The sequence below is a fragment of the Meleagris gallopavo genome, chromosome 2 (genome assembly GCF_000146605.3).
Source record: "Meleagris gallopavo isolate NT-WF06-2002-E0010 breed Aviagen turkey brand Nicholas breeding stock chromosome 2, Turkey_5.1, whole genome shotgun sequence".
Classification (NCBI taxonomy): domain Eukaryota; kingdom Metazoa; phylum Chordata; class Aves; order Galliformes; family Phasianidae; genus Meleagris; species Meleagris gallopavo.
The window spans coordinates 77,749,599-77,768,678 of record NC_015012.2 but is presented as its reverse complement, the minus strand read 5'-3'; positions in this window follow the sequence as shown (position 1 = coordinate 77,768,678).

Genomic DNA, 19,080 nt, shown 5'->3' with positions numbered 1-19,080 from the left:
AGTGCATAGCATAAACTTTAAATACCATCAAATGCTAATCTTCTCCAGAAGGTTTTGTGCTTCTATTGTCTGAAAATAGGCCCTAACATATCAGCTCAATTTTTCAAATATTTCTTTGACTCGGAATGTATTCAGCAGAGACATAAAAGTATATGAATAGACAATCTTTGCGAATACCTGCTGGATAAATTTCCATGCCAAAAGACACCTTTCTTTACAACTGCCATTATAAGCAGAGACAATGAGTTTAAAAGATCTTCTCATGTGTGGCTAACTGCATGTAACTTCCCTAAGAACTAAAAACACATCCTTTGCAAACAGCAATTTCTTACCCCCACAGAAGCAGCATCTGGTGAACAGTGCCACACACATTCAACAGGTTTTGTTGTGAGATAAATTGTTGCTCACAAATCTTAATTCTTTGATTCTAGAGATTTAATGAAACACTGAAACATACTGAGCTAGCAGCAGTATAAGCAATTGTTTTGAAGTGCATAACATTCTTGCTTGCAAAACATTGGGACCAATTTTGGAGAGGGCTAGAGAGGAAAACTGAAAGGAAAATAGCAGATTGCTGTAAGCCTTGGGTGAACTGAGCTTAGTGGTCTGAAATCCACCAAGCTGATTTTTATCCTTATTTCAATTCTGTGATTGTTTGAAGGAGGATCACAAACAATTCCAAGTTAATTCAAGTTTTTAGAAGTTTTCTTTAGCCATCTGTTTATAGTTGTTTGTTGTTTTGTTTAAAAAATATTTGAAGACAAACCAAGATCATTGAAACATTGGGAAATGCATTTCATATAATGGGAGGAAATTAAGAGAATGTTTTTAAGAAAACAAAGATGGTTTCTCATAGGCTTTATGGCAAGTTAAGCTCATAAATTCTCCCTCTCCCATCCAGCAGTCAGAAGAAACATCTTATTTCATACAGAAGCTTGTGTTCTGTTTCAGAAATGGTACACTTTGGCTGAGCCATAGCTTGAGAAGGATGTACTCAGCAGTACAGCTACTATGTAGGGGTTCCCTGACCATGCATCTCCACTGCATCAGGACAAGGTCAAAGGTGGTGGTCACTTTTCAAGAAAAATTTGAGGCCCAAGACTTTCTTTTTTTCTTCGTATCCAGGGTGAGGATACACTTTAACAAGTGATGATAGTACATTACTGCTGTTCATTTTCTTTTCTGTTCCTGCAATTCACACTAGGGTGAAAAGCTGACCCAGGTATGTTGATCTCCATAACTCCCCGGATGCTGCTATTTTAAGAGCTTGTGCTCCTAGCTGCTGCTCAGTTCAGAGCTTCCACAGAGAGTTTGATACCTGTTTTGGGACTGTCTCCATCTGAAGAGGGGCTTAGTGGGCCAGGTCAGGTGAGGCTGATCTGCAGGGCCTGATACCAACATGTTACATCACTGTGATTGGTCTCTTCAGCTATAACTTCACAGGAAACCAAGCAGTGACAAATCAGTTCCTAAGGCCAGCTGGTATAACAGTCATATACTGCATAAACATGTGAGCTATACCAGTCTTTTTAACATCAGAATGGTGATGTTTAGGTTGCTTTTTGGAAACAGTTTGGAAAAGTTGAAATCTGTGAGGATGTAACCCAGCAAAAGGCTACATTTTAGAATGCTGAAAATTAAACTCAAAGGCATTATGATGGTGAGGCCTGAGATCTGGCACTGTTGAGCTAATCAGAAAAGATTTACTATAACTAGAGGTGGATGAGTATTTTTGTGTCAACTGTGTGTATATGAGATGAGTTTGAATGTATAAACAATCCCACACCCATCCTTAACTGACTCTGAAGAAATGTCATATTAAAAATGACACCAAATCATACTGTAGCCTGGTTCTGTTCATTGATTCTGTTAAGTTTTGCACCAATACCTCTAAGAGAAGAAAAATCTACCAAACATTACAGTTCTGGATAAATGACTTCAGAGAGTAAACATATTTGTGAAATGAAAAGCTTGGGGAATAAAAAAACAACAAAGAAACAGGTCTTGTTTTCATTGTTGCTCTGAGGAGGCCACAGTAAGGAGGGAAACATAAGGAAGAAAGAACACCAGGTGTCTACCTGCCAGCTTGGAACCTAACAAAGTCACCTGCTCCAGTGGCAGCAGAGAGAGCCTCTAGTCCTCTTCACATCAGATTTCAATTTTGTCAGATGCTGTTACATCCTATTGTCTTTTTCCTAATTGTCATTGCTTTTCACTTCCAGGCACCTTGCACTGCTGCATATGTACCGGATATTTTTTCTTACGTGCAGTTTGCAACCAATTACTGCAGTGGAAGGGTAAGGTAAGCTTTTGGCTGTATTCCTAGATTTCTTATAGTGTTAGTTATCTTCTTTGCTCAAGAACCTGCCACAGTTCTAATCCTTTCCCCAGATATTCATCTATCCCTGCTTTTAAAAAGCGTTTCTGGAGACTGTATCTGTTTTCCTTAAAAATAATTCTTGCATGCTGAAATCACAAGTACAAAAAAAAAAAAAAAGATCCTGTCCTTCAGCTAGGGAATTTCAAAATCCTTCCAAGCTTACATGTAAATACCAGAGTTCTCTTAAGTGAAATGTGTTTTGGTTCTCCCTTTGGTTTTTGACCATAGGTATAGAAAAACAGTCTCATTTTAATTCTTAGTTTTTCTTGGGTCACAGTCTACAAGAAATTAACTTATCAGTTGGTCCAATGTTTTTTGACATTATTTCTAGCAATTGTGCCTCATTCAATTTTCACCTCTCATCTACCTCCCAGTAGTGAAAGCAATCTTTGTCTTGTTCTTTTTTAATCTCTAATCGTGCTTAAATCTGTAAGCTCTGAATACAGATACAGATCTTTTTCCCATTGTTTCCCCAGTTGTGTAAGGTTTGTTTGGAAATCCAGCATTCCCATCTGGCCAAGGTCTCTGCATGTTGCCTTTTGCCTCAGCTTTTACTTCCTCTTCATGCTCTGTTCTCTGCTGTGGATCTCACTCATCTGACTGCCATTTCAGTTACTGATTGCGAGAGACAAGCATAGAAGGTGAAGAGCAACGTAAGCACCTCTCTGAGGGGAGGTTGAATGGGTGGGACATGGCTAACACTGCGTAAGGGTACAGAGAATGTATATCTTTCACACGGAGTCACAGAATTGTAGGTGTTGAAAGGGACCTCTGAAGATCATCTAACCCAAACTTATGCACATATATATGCGTGGCTTTTGAGAATGAGCTGTTCTTTGGAACATTATTTTTCTTTACTTCCCCCCACACTCCTTCTTTCCCACTCTCCTAAACTGGACTGTTTTAGAATCTAACTCGGTGCTCTGTACCATGCAAAAAGATTATCAAACGTTTGAGAGTGTTTCTCCCCACTTGAGGTATCTCCTGGAGAGGAGATCCCATTATAAAAAGGGACACAAGGCTACCTTGGAGGATCAATACAGATGTTAGTTATTTACCAGCTTTCTGAAAACACAAGTTTTAAATAATGTCAAAATTCACCTTGCAGGTCTGATAATAGGCTCTCAAACAGATATCGAAAGTATTTTGGACTCCCAGCAGTAATCAGTAAACAATATTTAAACCTTTTTGACTGGCTTTCTGTCATGGATCACATAGATGTAAATATAGTTCCAAAGAACTATAATCGTACAGTAGATTTGTCTGCCTGCTCTGTCATCTCCATGTAACGCATGACTGGCCTCTCTTTGTTCTATTCAAAGACACAGTTCTGGAAATGAATGAAAAGTGTTTTTTCTGCAGCAGGCCAATGAAGCTTCTTTTCTGTGGTCCAGGATGCAGTTACTGGATTCTCTGCTGTTTGAGGTATGGATATGTTCATCTCATATACAGTGACAGTCTTAATAGCGTTCCCTCTCTGCACCCTGACAATCTTCTGCATGAAACTCAGTTACTGTCAAAACTGCTGTTCCTCTGCCAGACCTGCCTGAATTTGGCACAGGAACTTAAAAATCACAGAGAGGAAAATTATGTCGAGCTAGAAAAAGAAACCTCTTCACTGGCAGGGGTGTTTTAATGGCCACCAGCATACAGTCCAAACTTCTCCTTCTTGCAACCCCTGATCTTTCTTCTAAACTTCAGGAAATCAAAAACATTGGAAATGGGGTGTGACTGATGGACAGACCTCACTGACTGTAGGTAGCAGTGAGCTTATGCCTCAGACTGAATTAATCATGTTAATTTGCATTGTTTGCAGCTGCCTGTTGGAAAAAATGCATTCCCAGCTCCATGGAAAACAAAGCTTGTGGAAGATCATGGGTTTTTCTGTTTTGCTAATCCTGTTGGTGAATCACTCTGACCACTCGCTTAAGCTTACCTTCATTGTACCATTTATCCTCAGCTTTGTGCGGGGAGTGGGTGGTATCGGTTGTGTGCCAGGCTGCCCTGCTAACTTTGGCCAGTGGGTATACAGATGCAGCCTCCAAACAGCACACCTTTAAGGACTGATGTGCTATAGACAAAAAGCTATAAATGCCTTAAATGCAGGGTTCGGCTATCTTTTCACTGAAGCGTAAAATAACATAGTTCATACAACAACAATCCTCGCAGCAACCCTCAGAGAAATAAAAACATGATTAGGAGTAATGACATGCCTGGTCCCATTCTATACTATCTCTCTATATTAACTGTCTATTTTTTCTGAAAACTATTGGTTATTTAAGGTAAGGTCCTACAATGGCTTTATCAGCCACAAACACAGTCACCTAACTTGTGCTTTCTGGGATGTTGATGACAGATCTGATAATTGGGCAGGACTACAGAATTGGAGTGCAGCTGTTATTTGCTTGTTAAAGGTCTCAGAGGAAGAGATACACACACACACACACAATTTCAGTGCCTCATTAATCCAAGATATCCTCCTTTTAACAGGCTATTCTGCAGCCTGAACTAGGCAGTGCAAACAGTCTTTTCTTGCTTAAGTGATTTGAGGCACAAAACTCAAGTGCCCAGTCAGAAATTACTGTTTCTCCAGGTTGCTCATATGGCCTAAGTATTGTGTATTTCAATGCAAAAATATTAAGATCTCTTTTCTTTTTCCACCAACCAGTACAGTGTTTCAAATTAACATTACAGTGCTGCGTCAGGTCTCTGTCTTTCCTCTGTTAGAGGCACTCCTTAGTAGAAGAGATGCCTCCCAAAATTATTTCAAAAATCTTTGGCAAATGTGTATTTGCTGGCCTCACAAACAAGAAAACCCTTAGTCTCCGTATTGGACAGCTGATTTTAAAACCTGTTTCTCTCATCACTTTTCACTGCACAAACTGCTGAAGGTCTCAAAGACAAAATACATTCATGGAACTGAACATTTCTCTGGCAAACCACTTCTTTGTATCTATTCTCCTTGAAACTAAAAACCAGGCAAGTGAAAATTCTCCAGATGCCCTGGCAGAAAACACTGATTAAAATCTGCTTTTCCTATTAGACAGGCACCATTCTTAATTATGTCAGTAATGAATGCAGAGCACTGTAACACAGTAAAATATTTAAATAATTCACCTGTGTAAAAGCATGGACTCCAAAGGCAGATTATCACACTATTTTGAAAAGCTGAATGATGCACCAAACTGATAACTCTATTTTATTTCCCCTCCCAATGTCATGAAGAAAACTGCAGTACTGTGTCAAGACATTGACAAAGACTATGGAGCTGTTAGCCACAACTGAGATTTGCAGATTTCATGTGAAACTCTTGCTCTTTGAGTCATGTTTTAGCTGTGCCACTGGTGAGATGTATGACAAGCAAGCAAAGACTCTTCCTACAGATTATTTCACACATTAATAGAAAATCCAGCATAAAAATCACAGGGTTCCTGCTGTAACATAAGAGGTGTTTTCCCAACCATCCTGTTGCTGAAGTTTGAACTCTGCATTTAGTAACACAGATTTTTCTGTGACTGTATATACCACTCAAGCTGGCCATATGCAAGGATCTGCATGTGTATTATTGGAGAATCACATTTTTCAAATATTTCTAAGCCCTCAATCTAAAAATAGTCTAGTTATAACAAGTAATTAAGAAAGTATATATCTAGGAATATGTACGAAACAAATGAAGTGACAATGGTTATAATTTCCATCCCAGAATCAGATGCGATTACTAAAGGACAGAAATGACAGAAGAGACCACCAAAATAATCACGTCACTCAGATGAGTGTCAACACAAATCCTTCAGCTTTCTGTTAGAATAGGGAACGACGTGAACGAAAAAGGGATGTTTTCAGTTCAAAAACTTGTCTTTTGCATAGGCATTTGCATAAGCACTTCAGATCTGATCTCCTCTCCTTCTAGACTAATCACTACGTTCTGTAATTGCCAACCAGAGAGTCATGATTTAGCAGGTCACCAGTACATTGCATTCTCCACTTCAGTGCTGATAAGGTTACACTTAGGGGCATAGTTAACACATCCTTAACAGCAAACTTTTATCAGGCATGTTATCTTTCAGTTTTCCATCCAATATTTGTTTTTAGTGTTTCTCATTTCCCATTTATGTCTTTCAGGGCATGCTTTATATCAGGGCATTTAGGAAGATGAAGTATCAGGGAACACTGCAAGCCTAAATGAAATAAGAGAGCTACCACAGCTGATGACCTTCTGAGGAAGATCAGGAATACGGGAGCTTTATGTTGAAACATCTCTCTCTGTCTTGTCTCTGTTCTGCTGACAGCACAACAGCACATAGTGTATATGCTAATACATGGTCCTCAGGTCAGATGCCACGCTGACAACAGGATCTGCAGCACCTATTTAAGTAATACTCCCTAGATGATTCTGTGGATTTAGGAACTATGATGGGCATGTGGCTCAGTTGCATAATAGTCAATCAGACTGCTTAGAAAGAGCTTTGAGGAAGTCAGAAGAAAGATAAGAAAGGGAAGAAAAGTACAGATGCACTTTAAAAACTTGAGGATTCAAGAGAGAGACATAAAATGCTGCAGAGAAAAGACGGCTCATCTAGTAAGGGCTTAGTCAGGGGCTGCTCAGACACTGAATTAAGCTGTCAGTATCCTTGGTGCCAAAAGATGACAATTTAGCAACACTCAAAACCATCACAGGGAGCCCTGGAGGCTTCCCAGCTGATGATTGATTGGCATCAAAGACTCTTCAGGAGATTTATTAGGGATGGTGAGCACACTAATGATTCACCTAATAGTGCACTAAATCTCAGAGATGCTATTTTTGTGTGTTAGCCAATAAATGATTGCTTTATAATTTTAAGCCTTGCATATCATGTCGGCAGAGTTTTGTCCAGGATGAGTTAAGATAAGATAACCATACAAACTGATGCAAAATCAGTATTATAAAAGAGTCCATATGAGTTTTGATATGAGGAGATAAAGGATGTGATGAAAATCAAGGTCATGAAGAAAAGCCAGGCTTCCACTTTTCTGTAGAACATCAGGGAGGTTCCTCCAGACTCCAACCATTGCCCTGAAATCACTTCTCAGTACCCTTCCTCACCCACATGACTGAGTATCCTCAATGTTTCTCTACTTAATTTGTAAATCTAGGGTTTCTCATGTCTTTTCTATCATTTACTTCTCTGTAAGATCATAAATTTAGATCAGACAAACAGCATTGATTTCATTGGAAATAATAACTGTCCACTGCTAAGATGCTTTTAACATGATTCTCTAGCTTGAGCACAAGAAGCAACTTCTTATTCTATAACATGTCTATGAGACACCTTAAAAAAAATATGTATTTTGCTATCTGTATATTTCACTGCCTTTGCCTCCCACTCATTTTAATAAGCATATTCTCTGAATGCGTGCTTTCTGTGAACCCTGTAGCTCTTGGCAGCAGCCTTATCTTTCTGCATATTGCATCAACAGGTATGTCAGATGAAGGTAGAATTTAGATGACTGTTGTGCTACCTGAAAGGCTTTAGACTGCCAACAGAAATGATTGTCTTTGTCAATTGGTGAAAGATACTCAGAAAATCAGATTAAATATAAACGTAAAAGAAAAAAAAAAAAACAAACTACCAACAACAGATTAAGATACTCAGGAAATAAAGAAGATATTTGCACATTGCTTGCAGCATGTTTATACCTGACTCAATTTGACGAGACACACATTTTAACTGTAAAAAACCCTGGAACATAACTGAGCCTTTTGCATATGCAAATACAATGAATCATTGGTTGTTAGTGACATTCTAAGCCATAGGAAAAATCCCTGGCTGCAAGCCCTAATCCTGATTGTTTTTTCTGACATATAAACTAGCAAAATATAGCCCTTACAGACTTTGCACATTTCCAAAAGTAATTTATTCTGGCATAGCATTGCCATTGTTACTGAATGTATGTAACACTTCTGAGGGGCCAAAGGCAATTCTTATTCATCCCTCAGTAAATACGATTATGATCTGACACAGTGTTGATAGCCCACCACAATCTGGTCACAGACATTGTTGATTTATAAGAACAATGAGCAATTCATATTTAGATGGAAGAAGAGCTTTGCTTGCCTTATGTTCAGTATAATATTGTCAGCAGGACAAAGGACAATGTTATTGCTTTTATACAACCAGCATGATATGTTATGTAAATGGTATTCTGTTTCTTTCTTTAATTTGTTAAGTTCTACATAGCCTTCTCCCTACTGTGCCCACTACAGAGTTTGCAGCTTCCTACTGCTTACAGTTTCCCCTACTGTTTTTTTTTTAATTTTATTATTTATTTATCCCTAGATTACAGCAGTAAAAAATGGCTTATCTGAACATAATCAGAACAATTTTATCTCGTCATTTGTGATTCCTAGTCTATTAGGCTGATGTGGTGAATTAATCTGAATTTTCTCCCTTTAATATAATTAATATTTTTCTGGAATTTTAATGTGCAGGAAGATTAAAGTCTGTTAAGGCCTTTAACCTTTTCTTTGAAAGATAAGTATCTCCAAGCAACTGGATCTCGCACTAGACTTTAGATTTTTGTCATGAGTGGGTCTGACTCAAGTAAAAATGACTCAAATGTGACTCAAAAGGCTGCTTTGTTGCGTTTTTGAAGCTTTCACTGTATATTTACTGTCTATTCTAGATTTTCTTGTGTTTTCCATTCATGCTGCAGATTTCTCAACAGTAAACTTTTCCAGCAAGATCTACAGTTTCTGAAAAATGGAAAAATATCTGAAAACCTGCCAGTTGCATAGAAAACTTATTTCCTATTGAGAAGTGAAATGAAAACTTATTTTATGCCAAATTAAAATATATGTAGTATAACCCAAAACATCTAGCCATGCATCCATTCAGAAATAAACTTAGAATCTTCTCTAAGGTGTTGCTTTGCAGCAGATACGACTGACATACTCCAAATGGTTGAGAAAGATGAAGGGTTGCACTTGCCATCTTGTGATGCAGAACTGGCTGATCAATCTAAATTATGCACTCAAACAGTAGCCAGAGCAGGCTGATATACAAAAGGTATGTCCTAGTGGTACTTCATGTGTTTTTATGCCAACATTTGCAGTCCAACTCTTGTCTTGGAATATAAAAGTCTGATGCTAGTGGTGGCTAGTGGTATTTTAACCTGCCTGATAATTGACTGGGAATCAAATAACATCAGGCAGCCTACTGAACAGTCATCTGATAGCAGCTATTTTTGTCTGTATGAAAACCAGATGTCCCAACAAGAAGTCTTATGTGATGCACACTTTCCTCTCTGGTTTACCACCTTGGAAAATGTGGTAGATTAATCATGTCATTGTTTAAGTCATTTTGCAGCCTTGTCATATAACATTTACAACACAGCAACAACAGCGCTTTTCACAGGTGTTAAATGCATCTGACAATGCAATACACCTTTTTGCTATATTTGCTTCCCTGCTAAGGAATCTGCACTTCTTCAGCTTAAGAGACTTGTCAAAGTTCACAACATAGTGATTCTCTTGCTTTTGGGTGGTGCCCATGAGAAAACAGTCGTCTCTAGGAGCTTGCTAAAGCTCTCTGTTGTTTCTGCTCTTTGACTACAAAGGACAGCCACATCATTTTTGTGGGAAGCAGTCTAAGTAGCTGCCAGCAAAGCTGTAGTTTCTCAGTAGGTTGTGAGCGAGAAAGCCCTTGGGCAGAGCTGCCACACCATTTCAGCAACATATTCAACTCATCTCTGCTTCAAATAGAAAGGAGATAATATGTTTCCAGAAGCCAACTAGGAATGTCAGTGTCACCCATCTTGCAGACCACCTGTTCTACTTGCACACAGCACAAAGCCACAAGGGATAGGCAAGTATATAAACCAAGATTAACACCTCTGTCAGCAGATCACCTCTGCTGAGGCACTCAGAGATTCAGGGCCATCACGTAATGCCTTACATGGTAATATCCTGTCAACACACCACTGCCTTTTTTGAAATACATCTTTTTAAAAAATTCACAGAGAAAATTTGCTCCAAGGTTTATTACTGACGCTCAGTAATTCTAGGTAAATCCCTTTAGGAAGCTGACATTACTCCTGCTTCAGATCTCCCATCCGAAGCGTGAATATCCACCATTGGTTGAACCTTCTGTCTACAGAACATACAGACAAGTCTTCTGATGCAGTATCTGTACTGTTTTAAGACTTTTATCCAAATGATTGTCTTACCTTTACAATACAAAAAGCTGCTGGCGTGCATGCTCAGATGAGCATCTGTTTACCAGCTGTGTTCAAAGGGTTTGATAACATGTTATAAAACTCCAGCAGACTGAATTGCAGCTGTTCTCTATCAATTTCATATATTTAGTCTGGAGAAGGGAGAGAGTTTTACTAAGAAGAAAAATAAACTGGCCAGTGATACCACCCCCCAAAATACATAAGTATACAAATATATATACTTTTAATAAAATTTTAAATAACCATAAAATACAGGGAGTAGTTTCTTTTTTCTAAGTGGATTTTTCAATTCTAATTTCTGCAAAGAACAAAATGAAAGGAAGTGTCTTATTTGAAGAGGGTATGGCAGAAGAATGCAAATACAAGGCCAGGATAATGGAGCACTGTGCATTCCTTGCTGGTGCCCCACAGAATCCACTCTGTTGACATGATTATTTGGAATTTGGTTTCATAAATTTTAATATGAGAAACATGGCCTTCTAGACAAACAAGAATGCAGGCGTATGCTCTCCATATCACTGGCATTTAAAACAGCCTTATCCTCTTTCTTTTGAAATAACAAGGAAGGAAGTGATTACTGCAGGCTCTGTACAGTTGTGGAGCACAACTGGTAATGCAGATAATAATAAAATTCCCTTCTTAGTAGCCGCATTCTTACCAGACTATCTCAAAGGTCTTCCTTGTTTGCTGGTTTGCTTTACAGAAAACATTTCCATCATTAGTCCCTTTTTCTGGATGCTGAAATGTATGATGATGTATGGAGTAGTGAAGCCTTGCAGGCATGGCCAAGGAAAGTGAGTGTGACTTCCAGACTTCATGTCTTATCCCTGTACACTAAAACATCTTGTTTTTTCATGCAGTGGAAGGGGATGTCTTAATGGAAAACCTGCAGCATAGCATTGTTTCCTTCTAAAGATTAGGGACATCCAGAGAACAGCTATACTTGAGAAACATTTTTGTAGCATAAGCCACTGGGCAGTTTAGGTGTCAAGAGATATGACAGAAAAAAATAAAATAATATAAATAAAAATAATAAAATGTGCCTATTCCAGTACAAAATGGCAGAAACTCTTAGGCATAATATTTTGAATTCAGAAAATTTTCCGAGATAAAAGAATGCTTTGATTAAATCTGCTTTAAGAAAAGGTAACGTCTGTATATCTAAAATCAATGTTTTAGATAACTGACACTCAGATGTCATTCTGTACCCCACCATTACAAATTAGAGTGGAAAAAATGTTAAATAACTAAATAACAGTAATATAATCCTCCAAACTCACGTCATAAATGAAAAGTAAACTTTGCCTGCTTACAAGAACATTTTTTTAAAAAGTTCAATTCTTTGGAATTATTGAAATTATAGGAGGTGTATGGAGGTGAAAAAATGAGTCTCCACCCTTGGAGAAGGCTATTTCACATAATCTGTGAAAACTGGTCTCATGGGCTAGCTCTGTGTTTCTCTTTGCTCCTGATAGGAAAGATCATGTACAAAATGCCTCCAATGATCTAACAGCTTGTTCACACTGAAGTCTGAAGCCATTGTTTTTCCAGCAAAGTTTTTGAGTCAGGAAACAAATTGCCATGGTGGTCTGGGTTAAGAGAGTTTTTCTCTTCCTTTCTCATGAAGGGATGAGAATAAACAGTGAGAAAACAGCTGACTTCATTGCTGAGGAGAGTCAGACAATATCATTTCTGAATGTGTGAATTCCGGTGATGATGGACTTACACCCAGCACTGAAGGCTGAACAGGTCAGCCTCAGCTCCATTCTCCAGCATTACTCACAGCTGCTGACATGGGCCAAGCAAGTACACTCTGTCTCGCTCCAATTTATAGGAGAGAGATGAAGTTCTTGTAATATCTGTATACCCGGAGTGAGATTAAGAAACAACGGTTCATATGTTAGTCCAACCAGTTTATTATAAATCCTAATCAGGGAGACGGGGAAGGGAAGGAGGGCGACAGAAAAGATAGGAAAGAAGCAAGAATTGCGTAAAGTGGGGATAGTCACCACCAGGATCCAGCAGCGGATCAAAGGTCAAAGCATGACGTTTCAAAGGTCTGAGGCAGAAGCAGCAGTGGGGAGAGAGCAGCAGCGTGGCCTTGGGCAGCAAGCAGGTGGCAGAAGGAAGTCGCGGAGCCGATCCAGGAGGAAGCAGCAGGACTCAGGTAGCAGGCCCAGGAGAGTCTGCCAGCATGCAGGAATTCCGTGGTGAGGGATCTGATGGCAGCCACCTTTGTTCTTCTTCAGCATCGTGGTAGAGTGCAGAGCAAGTCCGGGAGGGAGATGAGCAGAGCAGGTCCAGTAGGGAGAGAGGCAGGTCACGAGGCTTCTCAGGGCAGAAACCTCTTCTTCTTCATAAGGAATCTGTTGCCAGAAAAACCCTCTGTTCTTCTTCATGAGGAATCTGTTGAGAGAAAAACCTCCAACCACATGGTTTTCGATTTCTCTTTTATCCTTCTTCTTCTGCTAATGTGGCATTCCTGGGCGCTTGGGTACGAGTCATGTGCAGCACCTCCTGAGATGGCCATCTTTCTGGAGATAATTCCATACAAAAGACCGCTTCACAGCTGTTTAGCTGCAGCTTATCTCTCTCTCCTTGCCCCTAGCCTTGCCCATCAAAGTTCTCCAGACAAAGGAATTCACAACCTTTGCCCAGGACTTGCCTGGACTTGTTCATCTATGTCCTTCAGGGAAAGGATTTCACAACTTTTGCCCAGGACATGTTCTGTAAGAGACTATTTAAGACTATGTAAGAGATTATTTAATTTTCATTGTCTCGAAGTTTGCTGAGGACACAGATGGACTTGTCTCTTACACGCTCTGAGAGGCTTCGTATCAGGATTCATCCAATGTTAAAATTGTTGAGGAAGGCAGCTTTTCACCTCTACTCCAACAGACAGTGAATTTTATCACCTCTTCCACCCCAGATCTAATAAACTGGTTACCAGGAGTAACCTATGGGAAACTAATCACTACACAAATAAAAAAAAACAGAAGTGTTATTATAGCCAAGTGATATATTACAAGATACAGGGAAGGCATATGTAATTGGGATAAACTTAACATGTGACTGGTTCTTAAATTTTTTTTAGAAAGACTTCACACAGATGTAAAATGTCACAGAAGCAATGTATTCTTGAAGACTATCCGAGTCATAGAATCATAGAACTGCTCAGGTAGGAAAAGACCTTCACGATCATCGAGTTCAACCACAACCTAACCATACTACCCTAACTCTAACTACCCTCCGCAAAATCATGTCCCTGAGCACCACATCCAAATGGTTTTTAAACACGTCCAGGGATGATGACTCAACTATCTCCTTGGGGAGCCTATTCCAGTGCTTAACAACCCTTTCTGTAAAGAAGTTTTTCCTGATATCCAACTTAAACTTGCCCTATCACAACTTGAGGCTATTTCTCCTCATCCTGTCACCAGCGAGAAGAGACCAACCCCTCTCTCTGCAATCACCTTTCAGGTATTTGAAGAGAGCAATAATGCCTCCCCTCAGCCTCCCCTTCCCCAGACTATACAGCCCCAGATGCTTTAGTCTTTCCTCGACAAGTTTAGGCTTGCCCAGTAATGATCATTTTGATCATAACATTAATGATCCTAATATCACAGCAGTTTTTCAAACAACTAGGAAACTCACACTGCTGGCGTAAGTGGAAATGAGCATTTCTCTGTCTCAGTAGGAGTTGGAACAGAATGAATGGAGTCTGAAATCATTATAGTCTTCTGATAGAATCAAGTGAGACTAAATTATCAGTAATACTTGAGAGAACACTTTTTTCCTCATTGTTTACTTCTGACAAAAGGGTTTGCATCCGAACTGCTCACTGGATATAACTGCAAGTTTCTCTTATTTTTCTAAACATGGGCCAAAGTACATCATAACTTATTGATCAGCTATTAATGTCTGTTCACTAGTGAGTGTTGGCTTATGTAAACTCTCAGTCTTAACAACTGTAATGGGTTTGCTGTTCAAGGCCAAATTGCGATCAGACTTAAAACACATTATAGATGAACTAGGTGTTGCATAATTTCATGAAGAATATCTGTCAATTTCTAGAATTTGCTGTTAAGTGATATATATATTCATGAATATGATTGTTCCAATCTTTATATGCTGGGTCCTTCAAAACCAATGATCTCTGGTAAACAAGTGATGGTGTGCTAGGGTTTGAAGTGTTCAGAAAGCTGAAGTTGAATCCTGTTTGCTTGTTTCTAGCAGATCTGCAACTGCCATTGGCTTAGCAATGCTTACAAATGGATTTTATGCTTTCATTTCACTGGAAAACAGAACTAACCATTGCCTTCCTGTCCATGATATATTTGTTTGTGAACATCTTAAGCTGTTCTATCTCATTCAAAAATAAATACATAAAAAATACAGACACATGAAAAACAACCTTGAATTCTGCACTGTGTTCTTCAAAATCAAAAGACACAACTGTATATTTGAGTGAACAGAGACCTGAGGCTTAGAGAAGAGTAATTTTATGTAAGCTTTCTTGCACTGTCCAAATTCAAAACTTTGAATCAGATTTGTGCCAAGTCTATGCTTACTTGTGATACAGTCTATACACTCCAAGAAAAAACTTGACTGCTAAGGACTTTCTTTATTAGACTGAAGGAAAAAGAGAGGGAAAAACTGAATGATACCAGTCAGGAATTAAGAACAAGAATTTCTGAATAATCAGAATAATAAAAAAGTGTAATCAGAGAAGTGCTGGCCTTCTGAAGATTAGTACCCTGCTATTTTACAGAACAAGTAAAGCCCATAAGGCACTGAGACTGTTTCTCAATGTCAGTTAAGAAATATCTGACAGGAAACAATGAAAGATGATAAACAAGCTAGATTAGAGGCTAAATAGCATACAAACAAATGCAATATTTGTCCAGCAGAACTATGATATACATAGTCTTTTTTAGCAGGTGTTATCACCTGGAGAGATGATACTCCATGCACATTTTTGTGGTGCATATCAAAACCTTTGAGTCAGGCAGGACCTGTTCTCCTTATGTAGTAAAACTTGTGAGAAGATCTGTCTTGTGAGACATGTCAGATTTTAGTACTGCCAGACTTATGCTGTTCCAATTGACACACAGTTACTCTCTTTTACACACATCATTCTGAAAAAAAACCCAGTTACAAATAAATAAAAAGTAAAGTCGATTTAAAAGGAGGAAAACAGCAACAAAGTATTTTCTGTACAGGGGAGTTCTTTGGAAGATGACTCAGTTAAGGGTCTTTAATGCTGTGCTAGTTTTTCAAGCCAATAAGACCAATACAACACATGCTGAAAGATGATGCTATCATGTAACTTTTGCTAAATGCTAAGTTGTTTTACAATCCCAAACTCAGAGTACGTTTCAGTGGTATGTGGAGACAGGACGAGGGGAAACGGACATAAGCTGCAGCACAGGAAGTTTCGCACGAATGTGAGTAAGAACTCCTTCACGGTGAGGGTGACGGAGCACTGGAACAGGCTGCCCAGGGAGGTTGTGGAGTCTCCTTCTCTGGAGATATTCAAGTCTCGCCTGGACGCCTACCTGTGCGACCTGGTATAGGGAACCTGCTTTGGCAGGGGGGTTGGTCTCGATGATCTCTAGAGATCCCTTCCAACCCCTACAATTCTGTGATTCTGTGATTCTGTGAGTAAGAAGCATTTCGCAAACACAGTGTGCTTGGTCTTTCTTGTTTGTAGTGAATATGAACATGCATAGACCTAAGAGACAATGGAGGTGATTGCAGTGCTCTGTATTAGCCTAGAAGGAGCATGCTCAGTTTTGTCCCACCTGTTACAAATGATGTGCAAATATTACTGACTGATGATACTCTGGGAGTCCTCACCCTACTTCCTCTCCATGGCTGAGTGCTGTTCCATCAGTGCCTCATGGTGCCATGCTGCTCTGACTTAGATGAGGTGGATTTGTGGTCATGGATGATGCAGCACACTTCACAACTATGCATATCTGGGTGGCAATGCGGGGTGATGGACATCCTTTGGGCTCCCCTCTCACAAGAAGTCAGCCCCTGCGCGGCAAATGCTCGAAAGTGGCCTCAGGTTTTTCAGCCCACTCCTGCATCCTCCAAAATGGAAGCCAAAACTTAACCCTATCTGCTCCATGTGCTTGAACCATTTTTGCATTTTTCTCCTGGCCTCTGCCACACCAGTATCCTCTCTCCTTCCTTGTTGCACATCTAGCCTGTGCTCAGTAACAAACAAACAAAAAAATTAGATATTCTTCTGGCTGCTTATCTGTCCATCTTCTGTCCCCTTCCTTACTCTTCATTAGTTTTCCTTTTTTGGTTTTGTTAATTCTGTTTTTTATTTTTATTTTATTTTTATTTTATTATTTTTTTAATGCCATTTGAGACAATCAGCCAGTGGAAATCAGCTTGCACTGTGTGTAGTATGACATGGGACTGCTTTTAATTAATCCTTGAATGAAGGCAGCAATAATACTTTTTATCCCACCCCACTCATCATCAGAATTTCAGCATGTGGAGGCAGATAGTAAATGCAAAAATTAAGAAGATTTTATTTCTATTTCTTTGCTATCCTTCTGATAAGACACAGTATTTATTGCAGATATTGAAGGCGTGTGAACACAGGATACATATATTAGGCCTAAAGCATAACTTTGTTCTTAGGAAAGCTAGGATAGAAATACTTTAAGGTTTACTCCCACACTATTTGAAGTCCTATTCAATCAAAGTCCTTGAGATTGTCCAAGAAAATTTTACAAAATGGAATAATGCAACAGGAGTTATAAATATTTAGGAAAGAAGAAGTGTAGAAAGTTGCTAATTTCATTCTGTTCACAAGGATTAAAACAATTATATTCTAACTAAATTTTTAAACCCAGATGAACTGACCAGTAAAGAACAAGACTCAATAGGCCAGCTATTGACAGTAACTTCTTGTCCTATACTCAGAAGCCTATTAGCTGGCCTACTGAATCTTTTGAGTACAGGACAAAAAGTTACAGTTTGCCTGCACCACGCAGCAAGACTGGGCCTTGAAGGCTTGCTACTGCTAAATGGAAGAAGAAGCATCCATGGTCTCTTTTAGCAACGAAACTCAAAATATAGCAAACAAAATAAGTTGATCTTTTATACCAGAATATGTGGTGAACAGCTAAGGTATAAATATACCATGCTATATCCACAGCAAAGGCAAGACCCGTGTTTTGCTGAAGGAAGTTATCATTAGCAGGTTCATGCTGGGAAATGGTTCTGGGCTCAATAACAGCTGATAGCACAGCACAGTAGAGAATTTCTAATCTAATTTGGCTGAATATGATTCAGTTAATTCCTCCAAAATAATAATAAAAAAAAGTAATTAAGATGGCATGTAATTGTTATACTCCTCCAGGGCAACATGCTTTCATCTCAGTACCTGTAACCGAGGGTTATGCATTTGATGCTGATATTTAGCCTTGAGGGTTTATTGTTGGAGGATTTCATTTTGGTACAGTACTTGATGCATATAATTAAATGAGCGTGCTATTTATAGGCAATATTGTGACAAACATTCTGTATTTTTCTGTGCATAAATTAGAGCTACAGCATAAGTGAGTAACCTGTGTGGGAGAGACATCTCTGTCCCCTTGAAACATTAGTGTTATAGACAACAGAACATCCTGAATTCGGTAACTCCTTCTGCCATATCACCCACTGCCCTTTACAGTTGCACTGTAGGGAAATAGCCCACAGAATTACATTCATTCATTGCTATAAGAAACAGTGGAGTACTTCAGCTGTTCAGTTATTGCTCCAAAAAAAGGCGACAGGAAGAGATCCTTAGTACCATACCATGGAAAGTTAGATAGAAACAAACCAACAAATTATAAAACAGTTTCTAAATCCATGCCATTAAGTTAGTATATGTAAGAACAATCTGCTCCAGTGTTTTAAAAGAGAAATGCTCATTTTTCCAGAAACTTGCTGAGTAAACTCTGGAATAGTCAGAAGATAATAGGCCACTTTTTAGTTTCAAAAAAAAAATGTGGAAGAATTGGCAGGATTTGTTTATCAAAACTCTAAATTAGGACTAAAGAACTGATGTTAATTAAGATAAAATAGGAGATAAATAATTTGTTAAATAAAGTTGCTATGCTTTTGATTCATTCAGATGTTTAACTGAATACAGCTATGATATTAGTAGATGTTATTTTTTTTAAATCACAAAAGTTATCTGTAGAAAGCAGAAGAAATAATAAAATGGCAATTAGCTAGCTGAACCATATCAAAATGTGTTCAAGAGCAGCAAGGATAGCCGAGGGCATTTGTTTCCAGTGGGAATCCATAAAAGACAAGTTTTGAGATGATGAGTTTTTTTTGATATATCTTACAAGGGGACACTGATTAGCAAGATGGTAATCAATTAAAAGAACAGATCTTCATTACAGAATAAGTGGTATTGCTTGCTACACTGAATAGAAACAGAAAAAAAAAAAAGAAAAAAAAATAGA